Source organism: Athene noctua, chromosome 1, assembly GCF_965140245.1.
Source record: "Athene noctua chromosome 1, bAthNoc1.hap1.1, whole genome shotgun sequence".
Taxonomy (NCBI): Eukaryota; Metazoa; Chordata; class Aves; order Strigiformes; family Strigidae; genus Athene; species Athene noctua.
Genome location: NC_134037.1, coordinates 51046874 through 51064944, shown reverse-complemented (window position 1 = coordinate 51064944; position 18071 = coordinate 51046874). Strand labels below are relative to the sequence as shown.

The 18071-nt window shown below is 39.2% G+C and overlaps 1 protein-coding gene across 3 annotated transcripts in view; it reads right to left on the bottom strand.

The window, feature by feature from the left end:
• Positions 1–12324, bottom strand: part of PRDM1 (PR/SET domain 1) — a 64663-nt gene extending 52339 nt beyond the window's left edge. The window contains exon 1 of one of the 3 annotated variants that reach the window (XM_074923238.1): positions 12238–12324. The gene's annotated coding sequence lies outside the window, so the exon portion shown is untranslated. Of the gene's footprint in view, positions 1–9402; positions 9450–12237 lie in introns of those variants that run through there. The other 2 variants (XM_074923252.1, XM_074923261.1) reach the window with 2 other exon arrangements.
• Positions 12325–18071: the final 5747 nt, after the last annotated feature.

The window sequence follows — 18071 nt, the reverse complement described above, 5'->3', positions numbered from 1 at the left end:
CTAACTAAAAACCACACACTGGTGCAGGGGAAAAAATGTGTGTGCGTTTTTAAAATTTTTATATTCATTAAATCCATTTAACAGTAATTTCATGTCTGAAAAACAACCAGTCAAAGAAGATAAGTACTATTTGTTACATTTACACAATGAGGAGAAATTGCATTTTCCTGGTAAAGTTTTCTTAATGAACTAAACCAGAGGTAAATTTATCACAGTTGGGAGTAAAATACAACTTTCCACAGGCAAATACTGTGTGTAAGTGACTGCCTCCTGCTCTCTAGCAGAAGTATCTATTTGGAAAAGGGCTTTAGGCAGAAATGTTCGTTCAGACCCAAATTTTTTTGTAACATTGAGGAAATCTACCATTTTGTACTTATGCCTGGGAGGTTGAGCCTGGATCCTCAAAGGATATCCAAAACAGAGACAGGCAATTCAGTTTATTGGGGGAGGATGGGGTTGGACTCTGTCCCATCCTCCACTTCGCAGAAATGCGCAAATTGTATTGTTGAACTGAACGCAGGATGCTTCTGGCTGAGCTTGCTGGCTCCTGGGAGTCCTCTCCCTGAGCACTGTCTTCTTCCAGTGAGCCACCTGGACAGTCTCAGCACCTAACTCAAGCTTCAAGGTTCTCCTCCAGGCACCTACCACAGGGGTCCACTTTGGGAAACCTGTAGGTTGAGCAGCGTGTTACTGCCTCATGTTTAAGGACATAAATGGTCTTGATTTCTCATGCGCATCTTGCAGAGCTAAGCAAAGCAAACTCTTAAATTTGGATTCACAGGGAGACTTCTGTTGACTTCAGTAGTCACTGGGTCAATCTAGCAGAGAGTATTTTGAATGCAAATTTTAATCTTTATGTTGCCAGACCCAACAGAGTAAAATGCTGCAGACACCCTTTACTGCTAACAAATTACATCGGTAATGTACATGGTGCTTAACGTCAAAGAGAATAGTTTTGTTAAATCAGTACCATTAAAAGCTGTGTACTCACTTAAAAGGGCTTGCAGAATCCAGGGTTTTCAATGTCTGTGCCTCAGGAGCGGACCATTTAGAACCACTTTTTTTTTTTTTTTTTTTTAAAACTTTTGTAGTACTAAGCGAATTAACATCTCTGAAAAGTCTCGAGGTCTCAGGACAGGCTTTCAGTTGACACCGATTAGCATAGCCTCACTGAATTAAATAGACTGAAGCAATTCGGGCCATTGAGAATCCACGGGGGCAGGGTGGGGAGAAACTGCAAATTAGGAAAAGAATAGAGAACACAATACCAGCACTGATGTCCTGGCACACAGGCTTTTATTCTGGAGATAGTTTACAAGCAGTTCGTAACCTTTGGACTCCAGACAGTCTGTAGAACCAACACGAGGAGGTTCAAGATTTGGTCTGAACCCTCCATCCAGTCCAGCACTGTCAGTATGTGGAAGGTGCACTGGAACTCATAAAGTTTCCATAAAATGTATGGTAGCGAAACAAAACAAAAAACCCCTGAAACCTGCATTCATAAAGTCATTTTAGACTTTATTACTTTAATCCAAAAAGGTATTAAGGAAATAAATATTTATATGTTTGCTACGGTTAGAAGAGAGATTTCTCGGCAAAATATCTGATGCATTTTTGTTTAACAAACATGGAGTCCAAAAACGGTCTCTTGTTCCAGATTCCTAATTTAAGATTCACTTCAAAAATTTTGATTTATAACAATTCACAGAGATGGTCCAAATGAGATCCTTCTGCCTAAGAAAAAAAGTGACCGGAGAATTCACCAAACAAAATCATCTATGTTTCAGGCCTGTCAATATTTCTTTTATGTGTTTAAAATATCTTCATTTTTATTTCCTTCTCCATTATAAATCAATTCAGTTATCATACCAAACCATACTCACTTATGAATAAGTCTGTCAAGACTTTAACAAAGTAACTTCAGGCTACAAATTAAGTTTTTGTTTTTTGTTTTTTGATAGTCATTTTAAAAGAATAAATAAGAAAATATTTACAGCTATGAATTTGATTTTGTGAATGAAAGATTCTTAAAATAATCATTATGTACTCTAGAGGCTTTCATGACATGTTAACTAGAAAGTGACATTTACTATTAACTTGGTTCCTAGAGCTTTTGTGCAATCAAAGGCAAATAAAGTACACTGTTAATGCAAAAATAAGTTATTTTTTAATTCTGTCATTTTGTTTCTTGTCATATGTTTAATGCTCTAAGTCACAGGGAACTTCACTGAATTAAATGTACTTACATCCATGCAAGGCTAACCTAAATGAAGGAGTTGAATGCCCAACAATGTTTTAACGAAGAATTATCTGGTCAATAAAAATACCTTACATGCATCAAATTCTAAACTTCTGTCCTGAACAGAGGCTGCTATTGTGAGCAGTAGATGCTATACAGTTATAAATCCCTTACTTTATTCAGAGCTAACAATCTCATTTGTCTGTAGAGATAGTTCACTTAATTCATCAAGGGAGGAAAAGTTGGTCTGAAAAAATAATCACAGAGACAATTTCTGAAGTACTCAGTATATCTCCTACTAGCCATGGTCAAAAACCTGAAATATCAACTTACTCTGCCCACAGCTGTGAAAAAACAAAATACATCGGTTTTGCTCTAGGTGTGCTTTTGAAGTCTTCTATGTTGAGCTGTAGGGATGAATAATTTGCTTATGCTCAACAAAAGTCTACTTTTCTTTTTTTAAATGCATAGAGGGGATTTGTTTGCCATTAAAAAAAAAAAAAAAAAAAAAGAGAGACAATTACAACTTATCCAGAACTAGTGTTTTTCTACCAGTTTAAGAGATGTTCAGATTAAAGATACTAACTCAACCCATTTATAAGCCAAGATGATTAATCAAGCTGACCATGAAATACTACCACTGCAAGAACTGTGCATGGGTGAGAGGTCTCTCCCATATATAAAATGTAAATTATTTCCCTGCTAAAAGTTCAGGAAACAAGTTTGTTATCCCATATGCCTTATGACAAGTGATTTCCGCAAAGTTTTCAAAGCCCCCAGCATATAAGCAAGTTCCACATAGTTTTGACTCACCTGATCTATTTGGTTTTTGCCTTGTACAGAAAGCTCAAAGTTTCAGCACTATCTTGCCCCTTCATTCACCGTACAGAGTATCTCCACACAGTAACCTTCTGTGTAAAGCATGATCTTGCCTATTTCTCTCCCCTTTCTCAAAGCGTGAAAGCAAAGTTACGTCAACTATCCTGAGAAGCTTTAAACTGCATCAAGCACCTGTTCAGACAACAGTCAGTTAAAAAATCAAAGTAACAGCTGAGTTGAGGTCAGCCACCCTACGAACTTCAGGACATACTCGGAGACCCCACTACCCTCATCCCTCCTGTCTTTATTTGAAAATAGCAGCTCTAGTAACGTGATGCCTTCCTTCCCTTCCCTGTTTGAGCAGGCAGTGAAAGCCCTCCTGCTGTCTTCTACTCCTAAGAAAAAAACACTAGTCTCCAACCTACACTACAGTCTGTCTGCAGCAATAAGACAACTCATCTCACATTGATAGCGTTTGTTTAAGGAGCACAGGTTCAACAGAGCTGGTTAACCATTAGCTAGCACCCATACAGATCATATTACACTCGTTATGCATACTTGTTAAGGTATCCTTAAATGAAGTTTAGTTTAAGAGAAGCACTTGGGTCAGTCAGTCTACTTTAAACACTGCTGAAGGGTAACACCAACTGCCTCAACACAGAACATCACAATGCACAGTGAGCCAGCCTTGGGCACAGGCTCCACGTTTGTAGAAATGATGGTTGTCAAACACTTCACTTACCCAAGTCAAATGTTTATTATTGATACCAAACACTGCTCAGAAGGAATTCACAGGCACTAAAAACTCATACTAGATGTTTGCACACTTAACAAATGTCCCTAAAACCAGCCCATGCAAACGTTCCCCTACATTCATCCATAAGCTGCTCAACTCTAACGGCTGAAAACAGCATCTGTCTTCCTAAAAACAGTGGAAAGTTACCATGCTTCTTCAAATCATTTTTTCTAGAGTCTCACAAGTTACTCATGCTGGCCAGAAAACTACTTAGTACTGCCATTATTTTGTATTAACATAAATCTTGACAAAAAACTTTATCTGCAATAATACTTTGTCATGTCACACAAATTATTTTGTCAAGACCAAGGCACAAGATTTATTATTGTGGACTTTTATTACAAAACCATCTAGAAGTCACCAGCAAGAGCACCGTGCCAGGCATCATGTAAATGCATAGAAAGAGACCTCACCACGTCAAAGAGTTTGTAATCAGATAGAGAAGAGAGACACAAAGTGAAAAAAGGGAAGTGGCATTACCTTCACTTCACAGGACAAATAAGAGTATGTATTGAGGCTTAGAAAGATTAAGCCTCTTCTGCAACTTTAGAGTGTCAGCTATTAACATTATAGGGCTTTTTATGCATGCCAGGGCTCACCAGCACCAGGACTGATGCACAAGGGATTGTCAGTATCCAGTAACTGAGTCTAAATCAGACCTAGGAACTAAACATACAAGTCTCCTGTGTCCTACCCATGATTTTAACAACCCCAGCTTTATGCCATTTTTACACCTATACACCCTTCTTCTTGTGACAGTTGGTGCTACCCTGTTCCTGGTTTATATTAATTCAAGATCTAAATCTAGTGCCTAGCTTTTCAATCTTTGTAGCACAAATAAGATTAATTTTTAATTTTAAGGCCCTGATTCAGCAACATTCAACTACGTGCTTAATTCTATCCCTATTCAGTAAAGTACTTAAGTATTTGCTTAATTCTCATTTACTCTGCTGAGACTTGAACATGTGCTTAAAGATAAGCCTCTTCTTAAGTACTTTGCTGAACTAGGGCCTAAACTGTGACCTAGGAGCCAGGAAGAAAAGAAAAAAAATAGATCAATAACATCCAGTGTTATTTCCTCACAAATATTAGGCTAGCTGAAAGGAAAAGATGAAGAAAAATAAAAATCGCTTTGATTTAAGTAGTACATACAGTTAGTACAGTTATTTTATGGGAAGAGATAAATTTTAGAAAATCCTAACAGGAAACATCTCTTTAAATATTCCTTTGATGCCCATTTGTATCTACAAACATGCATTACAGCAATGTGTTGAACCAACCACACGCTCTCAGGTACATGACTGGAATCTTGAAGTTCTTCAAGCTAGGTACCTGATCATTAAGTATAAATTAAAATTTGGAGCAGAGTTCAATTGAATAAGTACAGTTGAATAGAATTCAATTTTGTATTATCTTAAGACAAAAATAACAGAGAAATTGGAAAGATACCAGGGAATGGACCTCATGCTAAAAGCAAGAAGAAAAAAAAGGTAAGACTCTGGTTCTCCACTAGGAAGAAATTGCTAGAATTTAGTCATCATCAACAAAGACCATGCAGACACTGTAGTATATTCCCTTTCAAAAAGGTCTCATCGTGGGTGGGTCCTTGGGCCAGCATGGAGATAATACAAGATCTGGATCAAAGAAGCTCTTGGCTGGTAGGGGAGAATATGTCTACATCTAAGCTTAAGCTTAGATAGCAGAGAAAGCAAAATATTACTCTATTTAAAAAAAAAAACCAACCAAATATATTAGCTATTGGCTTATTTTCTTATGTATTTGTCTGCCCTACCCCTGCGATGCTGAATCATTCCATAAAGCATGCTTCTCCAGTGGTAAGATCCTAAACTGACCAAACTGCAGGTTCACTCTTGAAGCTAAAGCTACCTTGCCTGTTACAAGAATATCAGTAGCAATTCAACTGGCACAGACAGAAAATACTGGGAAGCTACAAGTCAGGAAAAGTATCTGCAGACAAAATATATGTTCTGTTTCTTCCAACAATACATCCCTATCACTTCACTGGCAAAAAGTTTCATCAAGCCCAAGTACTAAAGCTGGATACATACTGCTAAACTGCAGAAAGATGCTTTCACTATGTGTGTGCCCACACAACTAGAACCGAATGCCCCAGGTGACTTCCACCCTCGGAGAAACTGGTCCATGAGCATTTTGCCAGGAGAAGGGGCCTTCTCACAAATAAAGACCAAACACATGTCACCAGAAGGTCTGTTGGCAAGTCTTTCATGTCAGCTGTTACTGCTGCTCTTCTTTCAGGAACCGCTCTCTCTCTGTAGCTGGGGTCACTCTTTTCATCTACCTTTTGAATTCTAGCAAACAGGAATGCTATTTAATCTTTGCAGTTCCTAACTTACACATATGCTTAACTTCGTGCACTGTGAATGGTTCCACTGAAGCCTGAATTATAGTACATAAAGCTAAAACATATGCCTAAGCGCCTGCAGGATTGGGGCCTAAAACCTGAGCATTTACTAGCTATTACCCTTTTGATGGATCTACCCCACTATAACGATGGATAAAAGTATTTATAAAAAAAGCTTTTGAAGATGAGAGATACTCCGTAAGCACATGAATGGGGTAAGGGAAGTGGAAAGGGCTATAGACACAGATTGCATTGGCTGCCCTGATGTTTGCCATAGAAACCATACATCATTATTACCAGCTGTAGGATTAAGAAGCCTATGCGGTTGAGGTAGTTACTCGTATTTTGGATGAGTACAGACAGATAGCAGAGGATGCAGTTTCTCATCTTCCACCTCAGTTCAGTCCTCAAAAGGAAGATGCCACATGCAGACACACCATTCCTTGGAAGGTTCTGCTGCAGCAATAACCAGGTTCACCATCAACATGCACAGCCACCCCCGTCAACATGGCCTTTGTCTCTCTCCTGCCCGTACAGCAGTGGTCATGGTCAACAGCTAAGACAGAAGATGGCGAAGTGATGAAAAACATTTAATCCGTATTCCTGTTGTCAGAAGGGTAGGAAAGGTTACCTGGTGCTACCCTTCAATCACACGCAGAGCCAGGTACCTGCTGTCCCCTCCTGAGCTGCCAGGGCTGTGGAAGTGTAAAATATTTTCTAACAAAAAAGAAACTGGATCACTTGCCCGGGGGAGCCATAACATTTATTCCAACAACACTGAAAGATGGCTTTGATCACTGCAGCGGCCATACGTCTCTGACTGCAGACAGCAAGCCCACCTCAACACAGTTACAACGCAAGTACCAGCCTCCTTCCTCCCACCAGGCTGGATGTCAAGCTAATCAGTTTGATCTGACAGATTTTAATTAAATTAATTAAGACCTTTCTGAATGGACTTGATTAGTGTTCCATAGAGGAATCCCTCGTGAAAAGAAACGCTGTCAGGAAAGGCACTAATATTCTTCTCGTCTCATAATAAGTTTCTTGGGTTGTTACTGGATTTTTTACACCATTAATAAAAGTACTTTATAAACACATAGTGTATGATTGTTTTGAAGCCTGACACCCAATTATATTAAATTAACAATAGCCTTCTACAAACAAACAGAAGATTTTCATGTTCTCCTTCAAGCAATTTTGTTACTCTGCAGTTACTGCCAACACCAGCATTTCAAATACAACCACTTATTCAGATTTAAACAGAAATATGCAAAATCAAGATGCAAAACAATTCTGATTACTTCCAATCAGCCCTCTCAGAGCGGGTCCTTGTACAAATATTGGAAACTCAGCACATGTAGAAATGTGGTGTTGCTAATACTGAGAGGCCACCTTGTTCCCCACATTGGTTTGTGCAAGAACAAAGACTATTTTTGTTCCACAGGACTCGACTGAGATTGTGTTGGCATCATTTTGAAAGGGTTCAATATAGGCAAAACCTCCTCTTGTCTGCACAGATGCAACAGCATGACCAAGTTAGAAGGCATCATCTTGCTTCCCATATCACATTTGTGATCTGCAAAAGCGGCAAAGCTGGCAATCCCCTGGTGCTGGTAAATAGACAAATGGTCACAGTCACACTGTCCACAAGGGATGTCCCACTACCTGAGACAGGCACAGCCAGTGGATGCTAGTCCTGCCGCTAGTAATGACCACTGCTGTATCAGAGCTAGTTAAATGATGTGTGCTTCAGAAACCTATTAAAAAGTGACATGAAAACCGAAGTCTGCAAAACAGAAAATCTCATTGTACTGCATTTACAGTAAGGGCATCCTTGACTAGATGATAACCATAAAAATGCGGGTAATTCTTATGGCTAGTTTAAATTAAATGTACTTTGAAAAATAAACTCACCTCTAAATCTTTTTTTAATTTTTCCTTGTGTATCAGGCAGAAAGTGGACTTCTCTACCCGCTTTTCATATCTCCTGTTTCTCCCCACTTGTAGGTTTAACTCAAGAGTAAATGAAGCTTGCCAAGAGTTGCAAAGGATTTTGAATTCAACCTGAGAAGAAGTATCAGTGATCTTGTTGACTGAAAGGATGCTAAGAGCTCAGGTGCTGAAAAACCTCTACTTCACCTACCCAACACTTCCTTTTTCTCTGAAGCCAGTGGTCATTCCCAGCCAGTGGTCATTCAGAACACTTGATCTTGAAGTGTCAAATGATGGTGAGCCCTACAAATTTTTTTCTGACATAGGCTGAACAGGGGAAAGGAACTCTGAGGTGGGAAGACACTGCATTTGGAATGAAAGTAAAAACGAAGGACAAAAAGTAATAGGAAAAGGATAGAAAAAGGAGGCAAAAAGGATGGAGCAATAAGCTAGAGAGAGAAGGTTAAGACACAATGTACTCTGAGGGAGAGAGTGAATGAGGTAAGACAAGAAGTAAGGCTGTCTTCCAAAGAAAGAAAAAATCCTGAAAAAGAGAAAATATTGTTAACAGGCACTTACTTTATTAAATAAGAAAGAGGAAAGAAAAAGAAAAGGACATTATAATTTTTATTCCATACCCCTCACTGTTTCAATTTTTTCTATTTTATTTTCAACATACCTGTGATGCTATACATGTCACAAGAAAATCCCGTTTTGCAAGTCAGGACCCATTTACTATAGTGTTTCAATAAACAAAAGCTATTCCATCTTATCTGCTGGTTAGTCTGAAGCCAGCAGATCCAAATGTGTTTTCTGGTGCTATTTTGATTAGTCATGGTTTTCTGAAGTTCAAATTCATTTATTCTGAGCTTGAGCCAATAACTAAAGACTTCTCATTGTACTGACATTAGATTTACATGTTGATGTACAAATTCCACTCTCAAAAACATACCTAGTTGCACCATCTGTTGCAGTTTTGTTCTCATGATCACACTCAGAAAATAAATTGTCTAGAGTGTAATTCGGTCTAGTAATTTCAACAGAAACATCTATTTTGAGACTTTTTGGGCTATTTTATAAATGCTTCAAGGAAAGAAGGCAGATAAACAAAGAAGGATAGATTTGTCTTTGCTGGAAACAAAAAGGGTTTTGTTTAATATATTATACAAAGAAAGATAGGTTGCAATAAAAAAGACACATCCAGGAAGAAAAAAAGAATTCAGTGAGACTGACCTTCAAGTTCCCTCTACTCTTTCATTAACTGTCCACTGAGGTGATCCCTGGCCAAATACGGGCAATTCAGAGCCTGTCATAGAATTACAAGATGAATTAGGGACTGCTGTCACAAATTTATAGCTACCAAGGCCTCTGCTGATTAAATTTTCCCAGACTTGAAAGTAATTTCACTGGAAACACTCTTAATGTGGCCCCAAGATCAGCATCACGACAAATGAGTAAGGGGAATAACACTTTTCCCTTCCAATTACCGGGTGATTTTTTTTCTCCTGTGTGATTTGTAATCAAATAGACATAATTTAAGACAGTGTGACATGACAGTGCCAGATCTAACCTGGATTGTTTGCATCCTAAAAAACGGCCCAGAAAAATCTCAGTTTTCAGTTCTCTTTAAGGAAAGGTGACTCCTGTGTTTTCTTTTAACTTCTGACTTGCAGAGCTTATTAAGTAACTTCAATTATCACAGCAAACAATTACTGACTCACCATGAAATCAATCAAAAAGCTAATGTAGTTGAAACTGTACACAGATACGCTCACTACAGGTGAGTAACTTCACATGCGTGAGTAGTGTCACTGCACTCAGTGGCATAACTCACGTGCATAACTATTTGCAAAACCAGGGCCTCAGATTGTAGTAAACTCACTGAAGCAGAAACCAGATCTTATCTGCCTGTAAAGCACCTGGCAGTGCACCTATCTTTGCCACTATATAAATTCATTATCATTAGCATCTGAATTTTGTCAGCTCCAGCATTCTCCCCTAACCTCAAACACTGAATTTCTTCCCAGAGCGATGTTTGTGCATGGTGGATGTTAATAATATGTACGTGGATATTTAATTATTCTGGGATTTAATTTAGAGTTGTTCCCAAAATTTCAATACAAAATGAACATGTGTAAGACATCTGAAAAGCTTCTATGGTCAGAGGTCTGGGTGGGGTAGGGGAAAACTTTAAAGGTAAAAAATACACTGAATTGGAATCCTGGAACACTTTGACCTTTAAACAGAACCTTCCTCCCCTCCTGAGGTTTAAGATAAGTTCAGCAAACAAAATTTCACCCTGGGCTTGACACATAATCTGCTAAATTACTGAAGAAATAAACAAACACTTTTTCCTTTAAAAAATCTCAACATCATTTTAGGAGAAAGACAGACCTCACTTATAACTACTGGTGATGGTTTTTACATACAAGGTAAGCACTCTTTGATTTTAACAGGAAATACAAACTTAAGACAGAAAATGTTGTGAAATAGCAGCTCCAAGATAAGGAACTCTGAACAAAATGACTTTTGGTCATCTGAAAAAAAAATATATAGTCATCTTCCTTAATCATTCCAGACTGATTGCTTCAGTTTGGTAATCTCACATTTCAATAGGGTTTTACTGCTAGACCTACAGATACGGGGAGGGGGAATAGGAAAGGAGGGGACTGGAAGTGCTGGTCAATTCACTCAACCCTTCTGGTGCACCTCTGCTAACATTTTTTTAAAGTTGTCCAGTTTTTCTTTCAGAACGCCACCTGATTTCATTTCCAATGGCAAAAAAACAACCATAAGCAAGTTAGTAAAAAAAAAAAAAAAAAAGTGAGAGAGATCTAGTGGTAGACAGTTCTTTATTTTTTCCTCAGGAAAAAAAACAAAAAAACAAACAAACAAAACAAAACAAAACAAAAAAAAAAAACCAAAACAAACGAAACAAATTTGAAGGGAACATTTCCATGTTTTATTCTTGATGAATAAACGAATCTTATTCATCAAGACAGCTGGCTTTGATGCATGTGTTGGTATTCAGTGCCACTCTTTTTCTGCCTCTACTTTCTCTTGTGAGGTGGACTATTTAGACAGCTCCTTCAACAGTCACAAAATACTCCAGTGAACAGTGAAAACTACTACTACGTGTTCACCAGACCAAAACTAAACTGAAATGGAGAAAAATAAACAAAACCAATTAAAAATAAGAAAAAGGAGTAAACTCTTCATTTGTTTAAGACAGAACTCCTAATTTACTAATCTCATGCCAGCAAAGTTGTTAATTTTAACCATAGTGACAAAAACTGATTAAATTACATATTACACAAAAAGACTGTCGCATTATAATGGGGAAGAAAAAAAGAAAGCAAGAATTATTTTTTACCCTTGTCTGAGACCTTCTTGGATATGTATGCACACAAGAACTCTTTACCTGCTACCTTGTAACACCCACTGTCTAAAAGCTGTTTTTCTTTTATTGTTCCATAAATCACAAAAGCTCCAGAAGTCAGTGTCTGGTAATACACCTTTCTTCAAATTCTTAGCTGGGTCCGTAAGAAAAAAAAAAAAAAAAAAAAAGCTTGATGAAATTTTATTTCTGTTTACCATTTCTGTAGACAGTATGATGCAAAGTTCTACAGTGTAGAGTAATACTATTAATTTTTAATACTCAAATAATTCTTTAAGTTAAAGAAAGCATCATGTTTTTCAAGTCTCTGACAAAATAGACGGGAATATCAGATTAAATCACAAAAAGAGTGACAGAAATAACAACATATGATTAAAACACAAACAATGACAATGAAATCTAAGCTACTGTGAATCTTCACCTTTCCGTGCTTACGCGCCGCAACAGAAGACTGAATACACTCACAATATCCCACCCAGAGAGACGAGTCTCTCTTCACACAACATAGACCACTTTGCATCTAATAACTATGTACATTTTAAATTAATTTAACTCGGAAGAGTGACAACAAGTACAGCTGATACTTGACTGCATAAGCACTTCCTTAAATTGTTCATCATCTTGGGGGCTGCGCCCACCTCAGGAAGTAACCCTTGGTGGCAGCTACTTACTCACAGCTCTTTCTTCGCATCGAAAACACAAAGTGGAAACCTCACGCTGGATATAGGTGAGAACACAAAGTGTAGCCTGCTGGCTAGTGCCTAGGGCAGGTGTGAACAAGGGCCGGCGGCCGCTTTCACACTGAGACCAGTGCCAGCAGATCTGAGTCTTTATGAAGTGAGAAAGTAGAGCAGAAGCTAAGAGAGTACATCTTTTAAGCAGGATATTTAGGAGACTCTGCAATCCTTTTACCAGACACACAAATACAACCTGGCTGCTTTTTTTTTTTTTTTTTTTCTTTCCCCTCCACTCTAAAAATACTAACCCTTCTCCTGAACTAGTTGGAAGGGACTTGCGAAGGGGTGGAGTAAGGGAAATCAGTGCAGCAAGTCACCTTTCAGCCACCTATGACATCAGCCTGCTGCCCTGATTCCTTCATTAATACCTTTGAGCTGAAAACAATGGGCCTGCCATTAAGCACCACACAGTTCCAGATAAGAAAGCCCTAAGCAGATAATAATCGGTGCATTTAGCTGGATTTCAAACATTCAGCTGCTTAATCATTTCTTCCTCACTGCATGCTACCCAAACACAGGGGGAATGCTTTGGATGCCTTGGGCTAAGGAAGAAGGCGCTGGGGTGTGGGGAAGAGCAGGGAGAGAGCAGAGCCACAGGATGGGGATGGGGAGGGGGGGGGAGAGGAGGATTTCATTCGCAATCCTCTCCCTGGGAAATGAAAACATTTCTTAATTGCCATTAGGGAAATAGGTTAAATACAGGCTTGGTAAGCTGCTAAAGGCTGGCTAACAGATTAGAGCGGATGGCTGTTGAAGTATACTCATTTCCATTATATGACAGGGCAGGGAATTTTTATTTTCTTAATAGTCTTCAAAGACTGTTCCTGTCAGGCACTGGGTGTGAGACTGCTAGTTAGATTTTAACTAGTCACCTTCCAGCTGACGAAATGAGGCCCAATTCTCTGGCCCTGAAGTGACTGCTTTACTGCTTCATCTAATAGAGAAACAGAAACTGTAGAACATGCTGACAAGGAAGTTATGGTAACATCTGCCTGCTTTACTCACACAAAGTAACAATGAGTAACCGCAGAATCAGAGAAACTAAAGACATGATGCAGCATACCTGCCACGCCAGGAAAGAAGGGGAAAGAAGCATCTCAGGATCCCCAAACACTGAACAGACTGACAGGCTGAGCTCCTGCTTAACAGCAGTCCTGCCAGGGCCGAGTAACTTGGAGCTCATGTGGGTGCGAGTATGGGCAACTTATGAAACAACACTTGCCTCCTAAGATCTTCAAAGACCTCTCCCTCCGCACACTCACCCAAGGCACTTCTTTCTGGTGGGTGCCCTTACTCTTCACCTGTAGGTTCCTCAAAAGCCCCACCCCTAGCCTACAAAGAGGATGGTAAAAAGTTTCCAGCAAACTGAGCAGGAACAAACGGAAACCAAGTTACCTTCTAAATGGGCACAGTCTTACTCATCCACAAAACTAAAAAGTGGCTACAAGCAGTACACACTGTAAAGCTGAGACACCATCCTGTAATTCCTCGTCATGCAAAACTCCCTGGGGCATGAGTGGAAGTTTTATCTGAGCAAGGTCTTAGTTTTTTAAGGAAAGCCTTTGTTCTGGGGCTCCCTAAAGCCAATATACTGAACTATGCAAACGATCACGGATTGGCAGGTGAAGTCGACAGGGGGTCATTTGAAGAAAAAGTTTCAGGCAGTAATGCTGGTTTAAAGCAATTGCTGCCACCCCCCTCTTCCTACCTGCAGATGCATTTACTTTCCTCCACCCCAGTCTTCCCCAATGATAAAGACACAAGCATTTGTACAGCTGTGTGCAAAACAGAACTGCTTCAGCTGTAAACTACCCTGGCTAGGTGCTCTTCCACAAGCTTTAGTGTACACTCATTAACAACTCCGAGGCAGGGAACACTATGGCCATGATTTTATAAACAAAGAACAGAGACACACAGGCTACAGCCATGGCTGCAACTATTCTACAACACTGCAGACTACTCGCCCAGAAGAGCCTATGCCCACCCTACCAGCATCTTTTAGCATCTATCACATGGCTGCAGACAAGACAGCTAGCAGCAGTGTCCCCTGGTTTGTCTTTTAACACCTGAACTGTGCCCAGGAATTGTCCAAAAGATTGTTGGTTGAGTCAGGCCAAAGCTGTTAGCAGCTATCCCAACCAAAACTGCTAGCAACCATCCCCACCAGTTAGCAGTACAGATTTCCAGCACCCAGGGCTCCTATGCCCAGTAGACTAGCACCATTAACCCAGGGGCTCAGATATTTTGTCTCATCAGGGAACTGAGAACAGCCTAGAGTGATCTCTGTCATCTTTTGATATGTCCAGTATGTACCTGCATCATTAGACATCTTAACGCAATTTAAAAGTCTGATGCTAAGTGTTGGTTTCATCTGACTAAATGTAAACTTCTCCACTGCAGATGTCTGAAAGCAATTGATAAAAGTGTTGATAAATGTGTTGGCTGGTTTTCTCCAGAGACAGCAAAGGGAGCTCTGAGACAACGGACTCAAATTCAGGCATGTGAAGCTGGGTGAAAAATACATCACTCCAGCTCTCTTCCCAGAATCACACTGGAGACAAAGGGAGACCATGAAATGCAGTTTGGATGGTCTCTCTTCCAAGTCAGTATGCTTCCCACAAGATAAGACTTAAATCTTGCTTACCTGTGTATATAGACAGATACAAGATCATTGTGGAACAGCAACTGCATTGGTAACAAATGTTGTTTTGAAGGGCGTTTGCTCAGCTGTTCTGCTCTCACAGATTCAGCCAGCATGGGCAGAAAGCCCATTCATTTACAGAGCACTGGCTGGTATTTTTCACTTGTCTAGTAATTCCATGCACTTCATTTGTGTGGAGTGCATTTCCCAGGAACACACTGGATCTTGATCTGAAGTCAACAAGAAATGAAATACCAGCACTTGGTTCTTGCTTCCCTTTATCACCTCTCATTCAGAAATGTTTGCCCGCTTCCCGTATATATAAAGTATCTGTGAATTAACTGACATAAATCCCTGGGCTACGGATAGGTATTCTTCCTGGAAGACCCAGGAATTGACAGGAATATATACACCAGGGCAACTAGGGAACCAAGGTCATAGTATGCTTGTTTTAAAGAGACTGGGGACAGGTCCTTTGCATCTGCCAATCATTTCAGGTCAAAAGTTTTTATGCATATTTTTCCTATGACCACATATTTAGCCACAGCCAATCTAAACTAGCCACAGCACTGCCAGAAACACAACTCAATAAACAAAGTATGCTTTTGGATGGTGGCTGCACATGATATCCTTACTACCTGAATGCAGATGCTCTAGATGGGTGCAAGAAACACTGGTTTAGGTCCATGGAAATTGGTGGCGATGCACACGTTAGGCAAACTGAGGATGTGCCTTTTGTATGAAATTCTGTAATGACACTGAAATCTCTTTTTAAAAAAAGAATTATTAATACAGTGTTCATTTATGCTGTGTCTCCTTTTTTGGTATAGAAAGAACAGCAGGGAAGTAACGAGGTGTCTACTGTTATCTCAGACTTCTTGACAAGACTATTTTTTTTCCAGCATAGGTAGAATTCAGGACTGTGCACCCTTTAAACTATTTACATCTGGACATGCAAGCTAAGCCATACATGCAAGTGTAAGCCTTTTCAAACACATGACTATGCTATGGTTCAGCCCTTTTTAGCAAACAGCATGCATTTATTCTTGCTCAAGACCATCTGAGTACCTCTGAAAGGCACCGCATGCTAAGCCAGCACAATCCTGATTCCCAATTAAGAAAAAAGATGCTGTCTTAAATGTAACAGAAGGTCAGTTAATGTGTTTTTACTGTCACTAAGGAAAGGAGAGGTACTGTTCTGAAGTACTAGTACAGTGGCAAAGCAGTGGACACACTGCTTTACATCAAGTACCTTCCTTGACAACGTAAGTGGCATACAGATAAATTGTCTCTTTCTGCAAGTTACAACAAGTGCAGTTACTCTGAACCCTACCTTTCATTTAAGGCACTCGAATTCTCATTCCATAAACCCTCTAGCATGTGCATTCCTGTAATAGAACAAATTCCTTTTCCCTGCTTATTGCATAAACATTTATACTATATGTAAATTTAGAAATAATGTATCTGTATTAGTGAATAGTCTTCAGAGTAGTATCGTGACAGCTTTATGGCAAGCATGGGGACTACTGCTGCAAACAGGGCTCCTGATTCCTATATACTAAATATAAATAACTCCAGATTATTTTTTTTAAGTTATTCTTTACAATTTTATTTTTTTTTTTACACCTTGCATATCTAAAGAGAATATCTCTATTATAATATCATATTCTAAAAGAAGGAAAATTAACCTCGTCAGCCATTCTGGAATCCCCCATGTTATGAATTACATCTCAAACCACACTTGGCAAACCAAAAACGCTTTGAGGAATCCCGGACAAGTAGTTGGACAGAAGTCTACTTATAATTACGTAAATATGTTGTGCTGGGAAATAAGTTGCTTGTGAATTAACTATTAAGGACAGACCATTTTTCATCAAGATGTTACTTGCATCCAGTGGCTTTACACCAAAGTAAAATGAGGAACAAATGGACCATATTCTCCAATGGATGAAAATCATCTTCTCAACTACATTACAGCAGCTCCACTGCAGCCCAGTATAAGCACAATAGCAAGAAACTGATACCAGAATAAGTAATGGAGAAATAAAGTGGAATTTTAAAGATTAAGTTTTATTTTAAATAAACAGTAACAAAGTGAACAACCTGACATGGCGGAGTCTGCATTACTTAATCCTTTAAATCAAGATTAGATGGCTTCCTAAAAGGAATTAGTGGGTGAATTTCTATAACTGATGTTCTGGTGAAGATAAAACTACCTGAGCATAACAAATTCAGGCTTTAAATTCTATAAACCTGGGAATGTGACACACCATTACTTATGATGTGACAAAAGAGCTCCCTCAACTATTTATTAGAAAAGGAAAATTAATTTTAAAGACTATTAACTGAGCTCTTCATTATCCAAGTACTTTTTTTTTTTTTTTGCTGTCACCCTCCTCTCCTCCCTTTTATTCAAAACACAAATACACAAGCCTATTTCAAGATGAGACCAAATTAATGTGGGACTGACTTTGTGCATGAAAGGAAAAGAAGCCTGAGTTTCTATAAACCTTTCAAGCTTTCATTCCATCTCCCTTCCCAGTTTGCACGGAGGAGTCTATTTTACAACCTTATCCATGTAATGGTCCTGCAGACCGCTTCTTCATGCCAAAATTTCTCTTTGAAGTTTGCTCTCCCATTAGCGTTTCAGTGTAGGTATTCGAACTGATCACACAAGCACAGCAGAACTCCAGAACTGTCCACGTTCCATCGAATACAGTTGTTTCATGTTGCCTGTGATTTACAGTCTTAATTAATGCTCAAAAGAAGAAGAGCACATCTTTGGTGGAGCGTCCCCCCTCCACACACACGCATACCCCTCCTCCTCTTCTTTTTTTTTTTCCTTTTTTTTTTTTTTTTTTTGGTACAAACCAGCGCTCTCAGGGTTTTGTTGGACATTGTGCAGGATGGCTTTGCCAAGCAGAATGGAACACACTTAATACTTTTCCTTTATAACCTTTGCAATAAATCAGCTACCACTCCACTTGCACGAGAACGGCCATTAGTGTCCTGTCCCCTCCCCCAGCACTTCCCGAATTTTAAACAAAGTAGGAATAAACTGAAGCTGAGCAGAGCCAGTGAGCCCAGTAAATCAGTTTAATGAGAACTGAATCAGCCGTATGAAGTC